Source organism: Apteryx mantelli, chromosome 5, assembly GCF_036417845.1.
Source record: "Apteryx mantelli isolate bAptMan1 chromosome 5, bAptMan1.hap1, whole genome shotgun sequence".
Classification (NCBI taxonomy): Eukaryota; Metazoa; Chordata; class Aves; order Apterygiformes; family Apterygidae; genus Apteryx; species Apteryx mantelli.
In genome coordinates, this window is record NC_089982.1 from 56030660 (window position 1) to 56037111 (window position 6452).

The window sequence follows — 6452 nt, forward strand, 5'->3', positions numbered from 1 at the left end:
GGCTCCATCTAACTAAGTCGCATCTGCCGCCACCAGCCTGCTCGCGCTCGTGGCCTGGGGGCGCCCGGGGCCCCTGTGCGCGCTGCCGGGGCCCCGCGGAGCCCGCGGCGGCGGCGCGCAGCCAGGCGGGGGGCGGTGGCGGTGGCGGTGTGCTTCTCCTCATCAGCTGCTCGCCTCGTCCCAGCAGCTTGGTCACTCTGCGGCTTTCTAATGTAGGCGCCGACCTCCTAAAGGAGCTGCAGTAAGGCCAGGCCCTCAGTCTGAACATTATTTGAAATGCGTATGTTCAAATGCAATTCAAAGTTCGAGACTAAGTAAATGGCTCTTAAATATTTCCAAACTCCCGTGCAGCAATAAAATAATTATTTGGAAACATCATCATGATATAATAAAACTTGTCTTCCACCTATGTTTATAGCAAAGTAGAAAAGACTATATTCACAGAGATCTCCTTCCAAGATACGGATCCAGAGCTGCAAAATGAAGTTTTGGTTCTGCTGTCATTTGGTATTTCAAAGTTATAATGTTATGCACTAGTATATACTAATCATTTTTTTCCGCAAAGGTAGCAAGATATTTCTTCTTTGTGGGAACACGTGCAGTCATACACATTCATGCTATTTTGGCTTCGGTAGTGCAAACACCTATATATGTGCTTAGCTTTCCATTTGTGAAAAGTGGGCTAAATCACACTCATGACAGTTTGAGGAGGTGGGGCTTCTCTAAGTACACATGCACTGAATAGAAAAAATGTTACGGTTTTTGTATTTTTGAGGTCACAGACATGCAAGGGTTGCTCCGAATTTGTTTTGGACCAACACTAGAAACTGTTTACATTAAGATTTTCTGTTTATTGCAGCTGAGTTTAATATACTTTTACTGGTAAAACACTGCATCCCTACATGACTCCCATATCCTAATCTTTTCTTTGGGTTGCAGGTGTATCGTTCATGTACTACATATATTTGCTAGTGTCAATCAAAAACCTGCTCACTAGGAGTGATAAAGCTGCAGAACCCAAGGAAGGAAGCCGTCTAATTAATGGTCTCCTCTTAGGCTGAGCCATTCTTCTGTAAACAGGCTGGTAAAAAGTCATACCTCATTTAAGCTTGCATAGTTACACTGGTGGATCTGGAGTTTCAAGACTGGAAATTAAATGATTGGTGTATTTTAGTCACTTTGCCTGTGGCTTACTATCTCAGTTTTCATTATAGACATATTTCATGATTTGCATGGAAACATAGTTTCTTTCTGATGGGCATTTGTTGTATATTTGATTTCCATTTTTTAACATTAATTATCCCCTATGGAGCCTTATTGGACACAACTGTAGGCAGTAGTACTAATATAGTGATAGAAATTGTGAACAGTTCACAAGTTCCATTAAACCAAGAAGATATGCACCTGAAGACATTAGATTACCTCTGATTCTGATTTCCTAACTCAACAGTTGGCTGAAATTTTCAGGGGATGCTTTCTTAAATACATAAACCTTATTGTGTTTTTATAGTGAAACCTGTTTTCTTTACAGTCTGTTCAATTAGGTATACCTTTACTCAATAAAATTCTGTTAAATAGTTGAGATGTTAGTGCACCTATTTTCTTCTTTATTGTTTCTCTCTAACCTCTTCACATTCTTCCTTAATAATTCTACTGTGAGGTGTAAGAAAGGTGACATTTCTATCAGCAGGTAGTAGGACAGCAGCTATTCTTCATCTTTTTGGAATGTCTCTTAAAAACCAACATTGTGATTCAGCATTAACTGTATCAGTAAATTTCCTTAAGTCCATTCTTTTAAATTTGAAAGTTAAGAAATGTCTCTTAACCATGTTCCTTTAAAAATAAATATGAAAGAGAGGTACGGTAAATATTAATGGACAGTCCCAATAAAGCCTAATAAAAATTTGATTAGCCATTTGAAAATAAAGCTCTTAGAGCTCCCATTGAAATGATTAAGAATGTTTAGTTAATGACTACTGGCCTTAGATACTCATGCTCATGATTCTTCTATATTCTAATTAGTCCTGGGCAATAAAACAGATGAGAATTTGGCCCTTAATTCATCTTAGGTTTTAAAAATTACAATACACAAACCTAGCAGTGTATCAAACTGCATTTTTTTAGATGATTGACCCATAAAGAAGAGACAGCTGTTGGGAACGTCATAATTTCTCATCTTTGAAATCTTATCTGTATACATACAGAATATTTGTTACATGCCACAAACACAAGAGCCATCAATTCTTTATGCTTTGTGTTCTGATATACCTGGTTGCACCACTGTGAGGAATTTGGCTATTTGTGGTAAACGGCCTAAAATGAGTTGAATTATAGTGTTAAAAAGTATTTAGGCATTCTGGAGAGCTTTACTTCAGTGGGGATGTTCATAAATTATAGCTTCAAACCGAGGACACTGGACTGATCCAGCAAAATACTTAAGCATGTACTCAACTCCATGAATTTGACTGGTGCTCTTTGTTTCAGTGAGACTATTTTACTTGAAATTACGTGTATTTGTAAGCAGGGTTCTGGAATGGGCCCAAAAGCAGACACAGCTTGAAAGACTGAATTTCACTATATTGACATAAGTAAAAACTTAAAAATGCCCACCCCCCTTTTTTTTTGTTAATTAAAAAGCAGCTGCTAGGTTGTTGAGGCTTAAATTCAGAGTCCTTTGTAGCAGAAGGCAGAATGTGGCTTTTCTGTTGGCTCTTACTTTGTAATGGTGAACTGTGAATTAAAATGGAAACCAGGTATATTTCTAATCATAGGCTAATCGAGGCTTTCCATACACTAAGAACATCGTACCAATTTAACTTGAGTCCATTTTTAAGTTTGTCAATCTAAAATGCTGATCTCATCTGGTTGTAACACATTTTATAGCTATGTTAGCAGTGAATTCTCTTTATGTTTGAAACTCGAAAGCTGTTAAACTAACAGTTACTCTGGATTTAATGTTAACAAGGCTTCAGAGTGGATGTCTTAAATCATCTTTACCATTTGTGAACCAGGGAACAGAGCTGCCCATGGGGCCACTCTGACAGCATGCCAAAATAAAGTCAAAGGATATTGGTAAGGAGAGGACTTTTCTTGGGGGTGGTGAGGGAGGGAGGAGGAGTACTTTGAGTTACAAGTCTATTAAACGTCATTTGAGTCCTTGACCAGGACAAATTTGCAAAGTTAATCTTGCAACAACTGTGACTTCTGTTAACTTTTCGCAAAATTCCCTGGAAAATATTTTTGGCAGTAATGCTGGGTACTGAAACCTGAGTGTATCCAGCTTTGTACTGATTAAAACACAAAGCCTTTAAAAGGTTTCCTCTGTGCAGGTGGAAGTCCTACTAAAGTCATGGTCTTATATTATTCCTTGTCCCAACTCAACTGAGTTCTTTGTATGGAATTTGTTATGAAAATAAAAATAAATGGAGAATGGAGGATTGGCTAGCATGCTTTTTGATACCTTCCCTGTTATTGACCACTGTTAAAACTTACATAACAAAGCCAAACTAAATCACCAATGTAAGTGAAGAAATATTCATTTTCTTTCAGTCTAGGAAATTACTAGTTGCTTTCCATTAGCCATCCATCCAAATGGCTACAAACAATATAGCATAATGGATATGGATATCTACATTTTCTATACAGTCTGTTGGCTGCAAGCTAGATCTTTTTTAAAGACTATTTAGCAAGCTGTAGCTATCCTGGTTTAGACTGTGAATCTTTCCAAACCAAATTGGAGCAATAGTATTTGGATAGGAATTTTCTGAGGAACAGCTAGGTGCTACAGGTAGTGATACTGATGATTTGTTACATAACATTTTTACCCCTTAATTTCATCTGAAGAGCAGATTTCATCTGAAGGGCCCAGTAGAAGTTTAACAGATCCCTTAACAGATGCAAGAGCAACAATGTTAATTGTCTAAATGCCAAATTTTGTAATTAGCCATATTTTTATATAAACTACCTATGGAATTTACTGGATAAGATGTTTGACAAGCTAGTTATCCAGCCTGGATATCATGCTGTATGTGCTGGTAAGACAGTCCTGAATACTTTCAGAGACACTTACTGGTTTTGGCTATACTAACACTTAATCTTTTAGTTATGTATTGGTTGAAGTATATAAGTCATTTTGTGCTGCTAAGTTTTGGTAGCTGTGTTAATTATATGCCACAAAACTTACTACTGCAGGAACAGAGGAAGAGAGGGGAGGAGTGAGACCTTGTGGCTGTGGTGAGTAGTTATATACGCTCAGCTGTCTTATGTAATTTCCTGCAGGGCTAAGGTTCCTGTATGGTGACTTCCAGAAAGCGAAGACAAACCAGATTTACATTCTAACCAAGTTTAAATCTCTGAAATCTAATGTATATGTCATGAAATGCCATTCAGTCTTAGCCTTTTATCTCTGGGTATGGTAGTAACCAATTGGAATGAGTTAACATAAACAGGAATGGATAAACCAGGAGGGAAGTGGTGCCAAAATATGGATACCTGTGAGGACATTTAAAGACAGTTATGTTTATTGTGACCAATGGACTTCAATTCGATCACTTTAACCTAGCCACAGAGTGGGAGTGAGACTGTTCATTTTTATTTCTCCTTCATCTCAGTGAATGCCCAGCATAGCTTGGCTCTCCCATCTTATTGCAGAGGAAAAGGATCAGTCTGGGGCAAACTGAAGATATGAAAAGATGGCACACGATAATGAGTCAGTAGAGCTATTCTAGCATAGAGCTAGTAGAGATGTACTTTCATTGGAAATGGGCATGAGCGTGTTTTTTTCCTACAGGATGAGGCTGAATTCTCCATTTCCTCACAATCGGAGAGTTAACTGGATGTAAGCTTTTCACATTAACTGCCTAGTTAAGGCACCCATGTAGGCATGATTCAGCGCTCCAGTAATTTTCTCAAGATCTTGTTTCTTGCGGGCTTGTCTGCGCACACCTTAAATTTGGGCCTAATGCATGGAACGAGGATTGTACACAGCACAGGAGGTTCATGCTAGGTAGTTAAGTTGAAAGAAACTACTGGCTGCTCTTTCTCTCATGTCTCCTTCTCTTTCCCTTGAATTGAAAAAAACAGGATTGTTCAGAAGGGCTTTTTAGTAGGCTTGTTTTAACTTATGAGTTCTGTCTGTTGGCTAACCACTTGGCCACATGAGTGCTTGTACCAACACAAGGAGACCTTACTGCAAGAGAAGGAACAAAGGGTGAAAGTAGGGAGGGACTGTCTTTTAAGCCAACAGTGATGCTGATAGTGCTGGTGGGTCCACTAACAGTGCAAACTCCTCTGCTGCCCTGAAGCGCTTTCTACATGCATTTGGCCCAAATATAGTTTGAGCTACCAGGAAATAAGCTAAATGGGGCGTTTAGAAGACTTTCCAGAGTAACAGCCCTATCAAGAGAGTTGTAAAATGACCCATTCATCTCAATGAATGAGTGTGCTTTAAAGATGAACGGAACTTTTAATACAGCTCAGAATGTGATTGCTCCATTTATCTGCCCCACCTCAAAAATTTCAGTATCCCACTTGCAAACTGGAGAGGAGACAAAGCAATTTCCCATCACACTAATCTGAAAGGCTCCCAGGTAATAATGAAGATATTGGTGGTGGGGGATGGAGAAGAGCAAAGGTCTCTGTTTTCCATGGAATTAAGGCTTGCTGCTGTTGCCTTTCTTTACTTAATGTTGGATTTGATTTTTAGCCTGGATCATTTCCATGATGCAATTTACATTACATTCCCAGGAGCAGATACATGGAAACAACTTGGTCTTGACTTCACTGCTGAAAAAGAAACATATTGTAGATCTATAGTCTAAAACAGTCTCCTCCCAGACCCTTTCAATCTTACTGTAATGCTCTCACACATAACCACTTAGCATCCGTTAGTGCCTCAAGTTCCACTTAACTTGCCTAGGAGTGTGCCTACACTAAATACTAGGTGTCTGATACTCGGTTTAAAGCTGTGATCAGAGCAAAGCCATAGCACAAGCTCAGGTGGATACAAAAATACACTGGAAGGGTGAGTTGAATTTAGTAAATGCTATTTTTGAAGGGACCTTTTCTGAGAAATCCCTTCTCCAGTGACACTTGATTTGGTCCATTGTCAGTACCCCAGGAGATGCTGTCAAAAGAAGGCACACCAAATTTCTAGACAAGCTGACTTCTAAATGTATATCTTTTTTTTGTCTCTAAGCAAAGAGTGATGCGGAATCATAACTACAACTCTGCAGTGAAGAAAGGTTGTCTTGATGCCACTTTAATTTATCTATCTAAGCATCCTACACATTAATTTTTTATCTGTATAAGTGGGAGCAGCATATAGAAGATAACACCAAGTGCCCCCATACACTTGACATCTCTTACCATTATTAACCAAAAATAAACATGAACAGCAGAAAAAAGGAGATAGCTTTCTGACAGACAACCAAAGAAGCAAGCTATGCTTTTCA

General features: G+C 38.9%; 1 protein-coding gene across 2 annotated transcripts in view; it reads left to right on the forward strand.

Annotated features, from left to right (window-relative positions):
• PPAT (phosphoribosyl pyrophosphate amidotransferase) overlaps window positions 1-6452 on the forward strand; it is a 51677-nt gene that overhangs the window by 584 nt on the left and 44641 nt on the right. Inside the window, exons 1-2 of one of the 2 annotated variants that reach the window (XM_013949422.2) lie at window positions 463-507; window positions 4192-4233. The exons of the other annotated variant lie outside the window; for it this stretch is intronic. The gene's annotated coding sequence lies outside the window, so the exon portion shown is untranslated. Of the gene's footprint in view, window positions 1-462; window positions 508-4191; window positions 4234-6452 lie in introns of those variants that run through there. 2 annotated transcript variants of the gene reach the window in all.